Source organism: Lactuca virosa, chromosome 1 (genome assembly GCF_052849685.1).
Source record: "Lactuca virosa cultivar CGN04683 chromosome 1, Lactuca_virosa_CGN04683_v6, whole genome shotgun sequence".
In the NCBI taxonomy this organism is placed as follows: Eukaryota; Viridiplantae; Streptophyta; class Magnoliopsida; order Asterales; family Asteraceae; genus Lactuca; species Lactuca virosa.
Genome location: NC_136426.1, coordinates 246,230,442 through 246,246,587, shown reverse-complemented (window position 1 = coordinate 246,246,587; position 16,146 = coordinate 246,230,442).

The following is a 16,146-nucleotide window of genomic DNA, read 5'->3' as shown; positions in this document are numbered from 1 at the left end:
GAGGCCCTCTATGGCCGAAAGTGCAGATCCCCTCTGTGCTGGGTGATACCCAGTTAGCTAAAGGACGAGTTCCTGAAAGCACTCTCATAGGTCCGGAGATCATTCGGGAAACGACAGACAAGATCGTTCAGATTCGTGAACGATTGAAAGCTTCTAGAGACCGACAGAAAAGCTACGCTGATCAACGAAGGAAACCGTTGGAATTCCAGGTGGGCGACCGTGTTCTATTGAAGGTCTCACCCTGGAAGGGCTTGATACGCTTCGGAAAGCGTAGAAAGCTAAATCCAAGGTACATAGGGCCTTTCGAGATTCTCGATAGAATCGGCCCTGTAGCTTACAAACTTAACTTACCACGCGAACTCAGTAACGTACATTCTACTTTCCACGTCTCGAACTTGAAAAAGTGTCTGTCCGATGAGACTCTTGTAATCCCACTCGACGAGATCAAGATCAAGGAGAGCCTCAACTTCGTGGATGAACCAGTAGAGATCATGGACCGGGAGGTCAAGCAAACGAAACAAAGCCGTATCCCGATAGTGAAGGTTCGCTGGAACGCCAAGCGAGTGTTGGATTAATGTCTAAGTCCATAACTATAATTGGTAAGACTTGACCCGACCCGGCATGGTCCATTTGGGTTGCATGGCATCATGCATTTGGATAGACTATAATGAGAGAAATATCACTTAAGGTTGGTTAATATATTATAAGTTCTAATATATTAATAAGGTTATTTAATTAGTATTGATCAAGAATTAATTTGGAATTAATTAAGTGATCAAAAGGAGACTAATTAAATATATGGGTTGATTGTGTAAATCATTCATTCTTATATATGTGGGCTTGTGATCCAAGATTCCTTATGTTGGACTAAGTCCATGGGGTGACCCATGGATACTCCATGGAGGTTAAAATCCATGGAGCATAAGGAATGGGTAAAGTTATGAGTTACATGGTGTAACCCTAATAGCCACCATATAAAAGAATCCCGTGGCTCAAGAAATCATGCACTAATGTGTGAATATGAGGGCTAGACGATTTCAAGGAGTGTTCCATTTCTCTCAAGTCATTCCATGTGCATTTGGTGTTGTGTGAACCATTTGAGGTGTCACACTTGGGGCACTAGGCACTCAAGCTTCATGGAGACAAGCTACATCAAACAAAGGTATGTATTCTATCCATTTGATTACCCAAGTATCAAGTATTGTATGTAAGATAGGGTAATACCTTGGAAAGTTCATAATTGCATGTATAATAGAGAAAACATAGATCCAAGGTATTTAGGGTTGCATGTACACTTAGGAGTGTTAGAATGCTCAAAACCCATCAGTGGTATCAGAGACAAGGCTTGTTTTCTTGTTATACTTGCAAAATTAGCTGAAAAATCGAATTTTGGAACCCCTGACAGCATATATTCGACCGTTTTGGCTAGAAATGGACTAGGAACATTACCCTTAGATGTTTTTGGACTTATAAACTTGTTTTTGATGTGGTAATGTTCATGCTAATCCAATTTCAAAGATAATTGTCAATAGATTCATGTTTTGTATTAGTTTAAAAGTTATGCTAATTACTTGAAAAAAAATTTGATGTGAATTATCTTTGTTCATATGAGTTTATTAGATTAATAGAAAAGTTAATTGATTATGTGTTTTCAATCCATTTTAATCTAAGAGTTGATTATAAAATGTGTTTTGTAACTTGTCCTCAAGTTATATGAAAAGTCACATTTTAGTTTCATAAAACTCATAAAAAGTTGGCAATGGTTACAAAAATGAAGAGTCTTGTCCTCATTAAATGGTTTTATGACTCCATAACTTGTCCTCAAGTTATGGAGGTTCAAGAGTCACTTCATTAAATGATAAAATGTGTAACCTTAATTAGTTCCATAAGTTACAAAAATAAAGAAAAGTTACATTCTTTTATTAGTTTAAAGTCTTCCATAACTTGTCCTCAAGTTATGGAACTTGAAGAGTTTTTTTAATTAAAACTACTTTAAACACATAAGTTATGGAATTAATTAGTTTTGAATATTTTCAAAACTTGCCCTCAATTTTTGGAATTTGTAAAGTTTTCCCCATGAATACTTTAATTCCAAGTTAGCCCTTAGAATTTTAAAAGTTAAAATTCAACCCTTATACTTTATAGTATTATAAGTTAATAATAAATATATGTATAAGAGAAAGTCAGTCTTACCGTTAGTAGGCCTCATTCACGAAGCCGGTCTATAAGGGGGGTATAAGGTTACTGCCTATAAAATGGCAGTTTAATGGGTGTCCACTCTCACCCACCGCTTCCTTGACTGGTGGAGGGTCGTTAGCCGAACGGGTAGGACAAGGACTATAATTCTCCCTTCATTAAAAGTATTAATGATAAATACTAAGTAACTAAACACTTATAAATTCCCAATCTTAGTTACTTAGGAAAATGTGAATAAGGTGCTAATCCATGAAATTACACTTTGCACTTTGTTTAAACCGTTAGTGGAGCGTGTGTGGTTAACCGGCACACTAACCTGGATTTAACAAAGTAGGCAAAGGGTAACTTAATATTTATCATAGTATCGGTGGAGCTCGTGTGGTTAACCGGCACATCGATTGAGGGGTAAATATTAAGGGTACCAAGTATATTTGCATGGTTTCTTCACACCTTGTTTTGTGATCCTCGGCATCCCAGTCACACAACCTGAAGGGCACACTCGAGATTGAAACATGCCATTGAAAAGTTCAATGAATCTCAAAAGATCTAGGAGTTTCAAATCCAATTAAAAACCTAATTACATTATTTCTTTTTTCATGGTGGAAATTGGTAAATCGTCATTTACCTACCTTCAACTATTTTATAACTTGGATTACGGCATCCCTCTTCCAGTTATAAATAGGTTGTTGGATCCTAGCCTTAATATTTCATATTGGGTGTTATATTAAGGACTTTAGATCAACTATCATGAATATCTCCCAAAAGATGTCTAGTTCAGACATCTATGATCTTCCCAAATCTCTTGGAACTTTACTTCCTCCACCTCCTCCAATTATTCTCCCTAACCCACAAGTTCAAGGTCACTCAAGCCCTAATGGCAAGCAAGGTCTATGTGTGATCACATCTTAGAGATGAAGTCACATATTGACAAGCTGGGAGAGTTGGGTGTCAAAGTCTTGAGAAAGTTGGATGTTCAATCACTTTCTAAGTCACATAGTGAGTTCCTTTGGGACTACTATGAAACAGACTATGACATGAACCTTAATGATCATATCTATTTGCTTGGTGCTGCTGAATCATCAATGATTTGGAACGATAGTAAAGCAAATTTGATTAGAAGATCAACTTCCCAAAAACTTTATGGACAGTGACAATGGTGACATTGGAAATCCAGAAAAAGCATTCTCTTCCCAATGGAAAGGGATTGGCCATAGTCAACCCGGTTGACCAAATGGTAAAGAGAAAGGCTAGGTCTGAGATAGTCCCATTACCAAAGGGTCCATATGTTTATTTTGCCAAAGGAAGGGGCGTTGATTGCAATGCTGCCAAATTTACCTAAGGATGTTAAAGTCAATAAGTTTGACTCTACATCAGGTAGAGCCCATTATCTAACTCTGTTAAGTTCTATTCTGAGATCCTCATTACATGATGTGACTGGGTCACATTGATGTTTTAAGAATCAAAGAATAGAGAGAAATATTAAAGGAAGTATATGTTGATTCTGAACGCGAAGGTGGATTTCGATCGCATCAGAATTTTGAGCAAGGAATAGATAACAACAATTTTCCATGTGGATTGTAAGGATAAGTTTTTCCGCAAAGTTTTAAAATAAAAGAAAATTGTTTAATTTTATTTATTTCAAGTATCCTTACAATGGCATTGGTGGAAAATTGTTGCTTATATGATTCCACTGACAGCAATATTGGAAAATGGATTTGATTCTTTCATTTGTGGTAGTGTCTAAATTTACCAAATCAGGAAAGTTCCTCATCGCCCAAGTTTCAATTGGACCGAAACTTGGAATCATGCAAGTTGAATAGTATGATGAATGATAACTTTCAAGCATTGGAAAATCAAGACTAATTACTTGTTCACATGGATGTGTGAGTCAAGTGAAGGACTAAACGGATCGAGTACACATTCTTGTGCACTGGTCATGTCCACCACAAAGCTCGTTAAGACTATTTGATTTACTAAAGTTTAGTAAATATGGTTATACTTACAAGTTTAAGTATAATTCTGAAACATTGGAAAAGTCTCAATGTATGGCAGAACGAATGGGAAAAATCAAATTAGACAGAAAGATAAAAGTTTCTCAAATCTGAAAAGATGGGAGAGTACTTTAGTATCATCTTCTGTGATCATATTAATGATTTAAGAACCACATCACAATTGGTCTTCTAAGGACATCTTAGTGCATTCTTATGACTAAGAAGAGGAGTCATGAATTGTTGAAATGGTTAAATCAAGAAGATGAGTCATACTTCGTTTCAAAACAAGTCTTAGAGTCATACTCCAAGACTATAAGTTGAGTGGCATATCTTAAAGAAAGGTTTATAACACTTGTCAAATGTAAGAGTAAAAGTGTCCTACTCTTGTACATTTGAAGTTAGTAAGTTGTGATGTTTTGGATTAAACAAAGACCAACTAAGGCCAATTGTGTGAAGTGTTTGTCTTGATAAAGAATCTGCACTATCTCTTGAATATTTGGCAAGATAGTCTTATATGTCAAGAGGACAGTGGGAGTCTTAAAGATCCTAGAAACAATTTCAAGAACTAATCAAGAATAAAACCTGAGGTTCTTCACTAGAACACGACTTGAGGTTTATAACCTATCATGTTGACATATTCTGTGCCCATTCCAGTTAAAGTTGGCTTTGCATAGGAGTTCTGAAAGTTCTCAATTGGTTGCATAACAACTTGGAAGCAATGGCAGGCCCTGTACTGCCAGGTGGCAAGAAGTTAAGATTGCATAAGTTCAGTCCATATGAGTTTGGATTTGTCATTATCCTTTTCTTGTGACTATGGTTTCGACGATTCACATGGATAAGAACACATACACCATAAAATCTAAGGGCCATAAGGTTTCTCTCCGATTCATGAAAATGATGGTGAGGAAACACTTCCACCAAGTAGATTTGAAGCAGATGGCAAAAGGTCTAAACAATTGAGACTATGATTACGGCATCCCTTTCCATAGTTCTGAAATTGTTTAGACACACATGCATGCTATCTAAGGAAAGGTGTATGATTTTGATAAAGTTTTATGAAAGCATCTCGTATCAGAAATCTGAACTTTGGTAAGGAAGTCAATAAAGTATTGATTTCTAGAAGTCCAGCTGATTTCTGAGTACATGTCAAAGCTAGTGGGAGCATAAGTGTTATGCTAATAATCATCATGTTAGTGGGAGCATGATAATTATTGTTAGTGTTGCAAGTTAGCAATGTTAATTATAGAAAACAAAAGTTTCAATTCGTGAGGCTACAGGGATTGAAAAAGTTGTTTTGCTATAATTAAGGGAGAGGATATACTTCATTTCAGTTCTACAGGCTTAGATTGAGACCTTAATCATCTTTAGTCAAGAATATATATATGAATTTCATGTTGGATTGGTTCAACTTAAGGAAATTCTATATATTGCGTTCTCAAAATTCGATTATGATTACGGCATCCCTCTTCATAGTCAAATTTTGAAAACATGGCAAATAAAAATATTGTAGCAAAAGACTGGTCTAGAATCATGTTATTATGTGAGACATCATGAATTGTGTACCATTTGCTTTGGGTACAGGATCGATTGTATGTGCTATAATATTTGTCGTTTCTAAATTTTTCCAAATGCCCAGAGGCATTAAGAAGGGAAAAGGTCTAGAATTTGATATGACTAAAATGATTAAGCAATTGTCGAGGACAATCTGAGGTTTACCAAAGATTGGTTGCTCAGGGGCAGTTGGAAGTATAGTGCTAATTTTGGAAGGACCATATTGACATATTCTGAAAAGAGGCATCTCTTATTCAGAAGTAATAGTCAAAATGAGAATATGGAGTTGTCTCCATAGGTGGAAGTTATCTGTGTAAGATTAGAAAAGTTAATGCAAGAAGCATGTCCAAAGCAATGTACTTTGAATATGAGACTTAGTTTCCATGGAGTTGATCTCCATTGGAATACGTTATAATGACTGTTGACAAGTCTTTGTGACTTTGTACATATTCATTACAGGAGGGTCAGTGCATATAAGTTTAAAATCTAAACAGATTTCGATAAATGATAGGAATTTGAAATTCTCATATTTTTCGATAAGGATTTAGGAGTGTTAAATTAGAATCATTGAAATTATGTTCAATTGGTTTATTTCACAAAGTAAGGATCATAGACAAACATAGAGTGCATATTTGGTGTATGGCAAAGCTATTGTTTAAGAAAAACATAGTGTACATGCTTGGAGCATGGGACAACTAGTGTTTTTAATTCAAGTAAGTGTTTTTAATTCAAGTATAAAGTTGATAAAACCGAAACAATGAATAATGAGTAATCAGTATGGTGATAAATAAAAGTGTTTATTTATATTCATAGGGTTTGATACCATATTTGATTCATTTATTCTTGTGTTTCACTTTTCATGTTTTGACTTCCAGAATAACTAAGTCGCTCTTCCTGAATGATTAAGTTATTCAAACCATCCACAGTCGGTCATATGTTGGAAGTATATATGAATCAAGACTGTCATGGGTTGGTTTGTAGAGGTCCAAGTTGGTGGACAAAGTGGTGCTACAACACTCATGAGTGCTCATAAGTTCTGAGTATTGGATTCAACCCGCGCTCATTTGAATCACTTCATGGATTTTATCACGAGTGATCATGAGACGATAATATCTTATATTCTTCAAACCTAGAGATATGAGTTGTTACTATGAGTTGGTTGTACATTGATTGCATGAAAACGCATTCGGTAACTCGATGTTATAAAACGTGCCTTTGTGTATGATTCAACAAATAGTAGAACAAGCCATATGAGTCGAAGTGTATCCTTTCTATTTACCTTCGGGATAAAAGCGATATCTGTGGGCCCCTCGATGATTTAAAGATGATACATGTGAGTGCTTGGCCAAGCCAGGACTGATTTGATTTGTTCAATCAGTCAGTCATCATGAATCGGAAATCGGGAAACAACAAATGGACAGAGAGAATGATTGATAATCCATGTCTCAGTCCATATGATATCTAGAATGGAGGAATATATGATCCCTTATCTAATGGACAAGTCATTGACAAAGGTCAGAGTTCATCGACAAGGTCAGAGTTCGACAGAAGCTGTTGAGAGCTACGATTGCTGATCGGTTCCTGAAGTCATACAAAATAATAGTTTTAGACTTACCCAAGTGGGAGACTGTTGGATTAATGTCTAAGTCCATAACTATAATTGGTAAGATTTGACCCGACCCGGCATGGTCCATTTGGGATGCATGGCATCATGCATTTGGATAGACTATAATGAGAGAAATATCACTTAAGGTTGGTTAATATATTATAAGTTCTAATATATTAATAAGGTTATTTAATTAGTATTGATCAAGAATTAATTTGGAATTAATTAAGTGATCAAAAGGAGACTAATTAAATATATGGGTTGATTGTGTAAATCATTCATTCTTATATATGTGGGCTTGTGATCCAAGATTCCTTATGTTGGACTAAGTCCATGGGGTGACCCATGGATACTCCATGGAGGTTAAAATCCATGGAGCATAAGGAATGGGTAAAGTTATGAGTTACATGGTGTAACCCTAATAGCCACCATATAAAAGAATCCCGTGGCTCAAGAAATCATGCACTAATGTGTGAATATGAGGGCTAGACGATTTCAAGGAGTGTTCCATTTCTCTCAAGTCATTCCATGTGCATTTGGTGTTGTGTGAACCATTTGAGGTGTCACACTTGGGGCACTAGGCACTCAAGCTTCATGGAGACAAGCTACATCAAACAAAGGTATGTATTATATCCATTTGATTACCCAAGTATCAAGTATTGTATGTTAGATAGGGTAATACCTTGGAAAGTTCATAATTACATGTATAATAGAGAAAACATAGATCCAAGGTATTTAGGGTTGCATGTACACTTATGAGTGTTAGAATGCTCAAAACCCATCAGCGAGGACCTGAATTCACTTGGGAGCGAGAGGATCAGATGAAACTGAAATATCCTCTTCTTTTTACTTAGTTATTTGTAACTACTTATTTGCTTAAACTATAATTTCGGGATGAAATTCTTTCTAACGGGGGGATGATGTGACAACCCGAAATTTCTTTTCTGTACAACCATTCACTTCAATAGAAGTCAAAACTGTTTCTGCTAATTTTCAAGCTTTTTGGGATAAGTTTGAGTATTCTAAGATTAGTACTTCAGGAGATAACAGGAGAGAGGATGCCCTAGGGTTTATTGTGCAACAATGTTATTCTAAAACTTCAAGAGTTTGGAGTTTACGGCCGTAAACCCTAAAAGGGGGTATAAATATGACACTTAGTCATTACTTATCACTTTTCACAATTTCAAGATCCAAAACTCAATTCTCTCTCAAGTATCATCGACTTTTCTTCTTGATCTTCAACATTGTAAGTGTTTCTAGCCCTAAAAAGTTGATATCTTACTTAATCTAGTGATCTAACATGATTCCATCCGTGAAATCATTCCAAAAGTGTAGATCTTCAAGTTTCACCAAGAACACACACTAGTGTTCTTGGACTTTTAGCACCTTTTCAAGCTTCGACCTAGTAAGTACTTCTATCCTAGAGTATTATAGAGCTTGTTACACTTCTAAACATCAAGAAAACACCCAAGAAACCAAGGATCAAAGGTGTTTACGGTCCAAGATGTTCTTGGACCGTAAACCCCAAAAAGGGTGCCAAAGTGTGCCCTAGTCCCTTCTAAGCCTTAGAAACTAGCCTAGATCCATTCCTTGATGTGCTTAGTACATGAAAACATCAAAAGACCACAAACCATTTGGGTTTACGGCCGTAAACCCAAAGGGAAATGGTCCAAGGACCGTAAACTCCTAAAAGGAGTGAAATGGTGCCCTAATCTCTTCCTAAGGCTTAAACATTAAGTAGGAATGCTTCTTGTGATCTTTAAAGCTTCAAAACACAAGAGGGTCAAAGAAACATGAGTTTACGGCCGTAAACTCATGGGTTTACGACCGTAAACTCAATGAGTTAGGGTCACAAAACCGTAAACTCAAATAAAGGGTTCCCTTGAACCCTAAACTCAATAGCAATGTCCTACAACACTTAGGTGCAATCCTTAGGACTTATAGCATTTAAATAAGGTGTTTTTCATGTCCTAGGATGTCTTAACTTTGTTAATTAGTTGTTTAAAGACTAATTGGATACATATATGTGTTATTATATGTTTACTAGGATCATTGTGTGTGTACAACTCTTCACTTGACACCTTGCAATCCTATACATTACGTTCATCCAAACCACTCACTACAGGTGAGTTCATACCCCTTAATTAACCTTTTAAATGTTTTTAAATGCTTTTATGGGGGGGAATACAAGTTGAACAATTATAGTTATTATATCAATCACATGTGATTAATAACTACCAAACAAGTGGATTTCTTACTTTTCAAACTGTGTTACCAAACTGTTTTACTTCAAACAATCTTACAAACTCTTTTACATACCAAATTCTTTTATCAAACTCTTTTACATGTTAAATACTTTTACTTAAACTCTTTTATGCTTATTCTGTTAAATGTATATCTTTATAGATATAGTTATATAAGTAGGATTGAAAGGACTTAGAACTGATAACTCACCTTACCTCCTGTTCCTCGTTTGGTTGTGGACTTAGGGCATCGGTTATCTGTCCGAAGGTCGTTTGAATCCTAGTTATATATTGTGTATATGTATATCGATATAAAGGTTCCTTATTTCATTCAGTTCAATACCTTTGTGTAGCAAGGGTATACACACATGCTCATACAGTTAGACATTATTACTAGTAAACTACAATAGGCGTAGTTTAGGAAGTTACTAATACTATTACTAGAACAATGAATCATACAATGAGTCAGTTCATACATGACTCAATACTTGCTAGATATAGAAAGAACACACAATACAGCTAGTACACACAGTACATTACAATACATGCTAGATAGAGATAGAACACAATACAGCTAGTACACACAGTACATTACAATACATGCTAGATAGAGAGAGAACACAATACAGCTAGTACGCACAATACATTACAATACAGGCTAGACAGAGGGAGAACATACAATACAGCTAGCACATACATTACATATACATTTCTTCAGTTATGTGAGCCACGTAACGGGGCATGGCACTACCTGTCATGACCGTTCATGTATCCAGAATCTCCTTAATTGAGGAGCGTATGAGTTTGCGTATAGATCTATACTGGATTGACTATCCTACACCTTGCTGCTAGCTACAGTGGGACTTTGCAAGTCTACGGGTGCCAAACGTCATTTTCTCTGACATCTTACATTGTCGCGTACTATAGTCGGTAGTAGGATTCAGGCCGATCACATGGTACTTTAAATTACAATTGGTTTAAGGTAGTTAGTAAAGCAGTAGTTACTTAATACAACATTACAGTACTATATCATTTTCCCTTTACATTTACTTTGCGATATTCACACAATAAACAATAATGTAGAAACTATATTTTGGTTAATAATAGTCAGATTTGGGAAAATACATACTCTTACAAGAGACACACACACAGACACTAGATGCCTTGGTAGAATGCTACTTTTAGTAGGAAACATAGGGTTTTCTAGGAGAGTTCAAAAAATTACAAACTTTTACAAAACTTATACATTACAGATTTACAAACACTTTCATACAAATACAAACACTAATATACTTATGATCTCACCAGCTTTAAAGCTGATAAACTCTTTCAAAATAACTTGTATTGTCAGGTCACTAGTAGACAGGTACCGATGCCAGGTATTGAGAAGATGTAGCTCGTTCAAGACTCATCTTTTATTTTTGATGTATATTTTTGGTGTCTATATAACTTGACAGAACACACTTGTATGAAATTATATCATTAATGCAATGGATGATGTTGTTGCTTGTTTACTACTTTGCATTGTTGTGATACTGAACATGACGTCCTCCACCCCCGAACGTTTCCGCCGTTCCGGCTTTGGGGTGTGACATAGTGATATCTTGTACTTGAAATTGTAGGTATTACCTTGTAGTAGTGTACTTTGTAAGGTAAAATAATTATACTTAAATAATTATTTTAGTAGTGCATCCTTGAATTAGTGAAATAGAGTAGTGTTCCATAAACTATACCTATTATAGTTTATATACTTGTTTCTGTATAGTATTCTTGAGCTTGTAAAATAGTGTAGTGATTCCCAAACTATACCAATTATTGTTTAAATGTATGTTTCTTGTATCGTTTATTGAAGTTAGCAAAATAGTGTAGCGATTCACAAACTATACCTAATATAATTTGAATGTGTGTTCTCTAATGTACTAAAATCTTTGCAATTGAATAGAGTGTATAAAGTAGAATAACAAGATTTGTGAAATCACCCTTTTGCTCAACATGTTACAATAGGGTTAACAATATAAATAAATATATTTCGATACGGTGTATTAGTTAAAACAGTTTTGAAGTAGTTGCAATTGATTTTGAAATCGTTTGAAATCATTTGTATGCTAACACAAGTTTCCTTGTGTTTCACTTGTATTCCCCCCCCCCCCCCTAAGAACATTGAAAATAGTGAAAACATAGGGGTATGAACTGTCACACCCCGCTAAAACGGAAACGCAAGGTATGACAGCTATAACGGTTTCATTGCAAAAGATAATGATACATCACCATAGCAGTATTTAAAAGTTTACAACCCATAGCTTCAAAAGAAACAAAATACAAGTTTTTCCAAAATAACATTGTTCAAAGAAAACTCCACAATTAACTTCAACACGATGCAGCATGCTCTATGATGATGAATCTTTATATCCACTTACTAATTATTTCCTGAAAAAGCATGTAAAACGAGCGTCAACTAAGAAAATAGTTGGTGAGTTCACAAGTTTATAAAATCGAGCTTGGAATAAGGCTTTTCGTAAATACAAGTACATTGCTTTGATGATAAACAAAGTTGATTGCTATTAATGAATACAAGATTATTGCTATAACGAGAAATGAGTTTGTATGTGTATGAGCAAACAATGAGTCTCAACCAAACCTATGACTGAAGCCCTATCAAGATCTATGCTTATCGTTCCATAGATGAATATGGTATCATGCACTCCAGCGATTCGGGCGAGTAAGGAGTTGTCAATTCCTAATAGCGCTATCCATAATGACCATTGGCTCAAAGAGTTAATGGTTAGAGATAAGGGAAGGGCCTTAGTACGATAAGTTCTCATGTTCCGTGTTGCATAGACATAAATAGAGAGACATAGCAATAAAATAGCAATCATGTTTGATACAAATCAATTTAAATACAACATTCAAATAATAGTTTTTCGGGACATGCTTTTCCACCCCAAAACATAAAAACTGAAAATAGGGGAGTGGGTGAATACTCACAATATGCAAAATATAGCAACCAAGTTTATACGAGTCAAATAAATACAATGAGCATAAATAGTTTAGGACATGCTTTTCCACCCCAAAACATTTAAAAACGGAAAATAGGGGAGTGGTGAATACTCACAATATGCAAAATATAGCAACCAAGTTTATACGAGTCAAATAAATACAATGAGCATAAATAGTTTAGGACATGCTTTTCCACCCCAAAACATTTAAAAACGGAAAATAGGGGAGTGGTGAATACTCACAACGTTTCGAGTAGGTACAAGTGGTACTTCGGAATGCACCAACGTCTTACTACCGGGATCCTACGACATCAAACACACACTAGTGAGTTTCCATGTCGAAATCTAATGCTAATATACTAAATTCTACATATAGTGAAATGCCAATTTATGATTTAGTATTTGATTTTATATTAATTGGTTACACTTTTTCTGAAATAGTGAAATTCTACAAATCGTGCGATTAATTACAACATTGGAATATAAATTTTCCAAATTTTTAAATCCTTATTACAACATAAATTCACGAAAATAGCATTCAAAGGATAAAAATTCTCAAACTTTTTATTTAACTGTTATTACACAATACTAAGCTGGGAAAATTATAAAAATGGATTTCCAAGCTGTTTAATTATATTTTATGATTTTTGAGCATTTATTCCAATAAAAATTGAAATAAATAGAAAACAGTTTCTAAAATTACCCAAACTTTTTAATTAACTGTTATTGTACATAAATAGGCTGGGAAAAATATAAAAGATATTTTTCAGTGGGTATTTCTATTTTTCCTTGTTTTATTCCTTTAAATAATCATTAATTGAAGAAATAATATTAAACAGTTAAAATAATTTACCAAAATTTTTTGTAACATCATTTACAGTATAAATAACCTGAGAAAAATGCCAAAAGTGGTTTTTATATTGTATAATCCGGTTTTGGGTATTTATGTGAATTTAAGTGTAATTATCTTTAGAAATTAAGAGAAAAATAGTTTACAGTGGAGAAAAATCCTTAAAATTTTTATGTAACCTCCTACTGTACAACATGATGTTCTGGTAAATTTTCATGAATTTTGGGATAATCATAACTATTTTTCCTATTTTTAACCCATTATAATTACCAAAAATTGGGAAAAATAGCAAGGCATGATGAAAAATGTTGAAATTATTTTTCTAAGTCATCCATCACTGGTAAGGTATGCGAAAATTGTTAGATAAAATTTTCACACTCTCTAAAGTGGTTTTGTGATTTATTATATCCTAACAAAAAGAAAATCGGAAATCATACCAAACAGCAACAAAAATTAATGAAATTTAGTGAGAGGTCATTATCCATCATAAGGGTCATCCATGAATTTGTTCCGGATTTATTGACCTCTGGAAGTATTTTATGTGATTTATGCCCTTGGTTTCTAGCAATAATTTAAATAAATCAAAGAAATAATAAAAGCTTTTGGTATTTTACAGATTATCACATGCATGTGAGGGCTTTCAAAAGGAAAAATGTTCAAAATTTAATCAGAAGGGAAATAGGGGTATTGAACCCAAACAAGATAAGAAATGTTGCATGCAATGGTGCATGAGATGTAAATGTGGCTGAAGTTCATGAATTTATGAAGCACATTCTGTGGGGTTTTAAGCCACAAAATTTCAACCATCATTCACTGGATATGTTAAGTTTCTAAAGTATTTTTCCCCAGATTTATGGTTGGGTTTAAGGCCATTTATCAGGCAAGGCAAAAATGGTGATCATAGAAAAAGAGCTGTTTGCGCAACCATTTTGTAAAAATTGCCAAAAATCGGATATTTAATATTTTACGGTGAGACCAGTTGGGTTTGAAAGTTAACTCATGGAACTATCCAATACAAAAATAATATCATGATTTGGTTAAGTAATGACCGAGATATGGTCGTTCAAAGCTGAATAAAGTAATCTGGCAGATTGCATGTTTGCTTTGAGTGCATCCTTAGGACATTTTGACAAGAACATCATGCATGCCTTTGATAAGGTCCGATTTCTAGCACATGCATGGAGTGAATGAGCATCCAAGATGTACTAGAAATGGTTTAAATGATTTTCATCATGCAAGAACACAAAAGAAATGGAGAAGAAGATGTAATACTTGTTTTTGAAGTCACATGAACATATGTGCATCATTTTCACTCCTTGCATGGGTTTGATCCCGGATTTTCACCATTTCATACACATGCATTGTGTTATGGTGAGAATCTACAAACCACAAGGGAAAAATAAATATTTCTAGCTATGGAAAGGCATAGAATCCGAAAAGAAGAGAAAACTAAGAAGAAGAGGAAGTAGAATCATGAAACTATGGGAGAAGATGTTGTTGTTTACCTTGGTTTTGATCTTGAGGGAAGTAAGAACACTTCAAGGTCTTCAAAATCTCGAAATTTGGCAGAGGAATGAGAGAAATTTCGTGGGTTAGAGAGAGAGAGGAAGAGAGTTTGTGGGTTAGGAGGGTGGAGTGTGAGAGAGTGAAGAGAGAAGAGGTGGAGTGAGGGTTTAAGTCTAATGATTGAGTTTTGGGAAGAGAGAGTGCATGGGGAGGGGAGAATGGCTGGCTCTATCATGCATTAGGCCTCCTCTCTCCTAATTTCAAATTTTATAAAATTCCCTCCAATATTTTTATAAAAACCCTAATTTTTATAAAAATATTTATTAAGCAATTCTTGATTTATTTGTAAAAAATCTTGTTTTTAACTAATAAATTATGATTATTGCATGATAATTTAATTTCTATTTCAATGATTATAATCCATAATTTGATTAATAAAAATTTGATATTAGAAAGTTTATAGCCAAATTTTATAAAGTTTTTAAGCTTTATGATTTATAAATTTGGATTTTTAGCTCTCTTAGAGTTTTTGGAATATTGTTTGATATTCATCATCATAATGAAGTATAATTAGAATATTTTAATTTATTTTTAGGGTTTTATACCCTTTTTCAATTATAACAAAGCTTGAAAGTTTCATTCAAATTATAGCATTGCCATTTCCTATTGTAGTTAAGCAACTTACTAGAATCATAAGTGTCAAGTATATTAGCCATAGGTCTTAGATGGATCCTAGTTTATGCAAGATTTTGACCTAATTTATACTACTAGGCCATGGCATGATGTGCATGAATGGTTATTATAAAGATGCATGAGTCCGAGAATGACCTGAATTGACAGTTGTCACAGTATCCCCCACTTAAAAAGAATTTCGTCCCGAAATTCATTCTATGTCATCGTTTGTCATTGCATGGGAAAAGTTGTGGATACTTTTCCTTCATGAAGTCCTCACCCTCCCAGGTGTACTCCGGCCCGCGTTTTGAGTTCCATCGAACTTTCACAATTGGGATCTTATTCCGCTTAAGTTGTTTTACTCCCTGTCAAGGATTTCTATCGGTTCCTCAACGAAGTTTAGCTTATCATTGATCTTGATTTCCTTCAGGGGTACTATCAATGCTTCGTCGGCTAAACATTTCTTAAGATTGGAGACGTGGAATGTGTCGTGAATGGCGCTTAACTCCTGGGGTAATTGGAGTTTATATGCCAC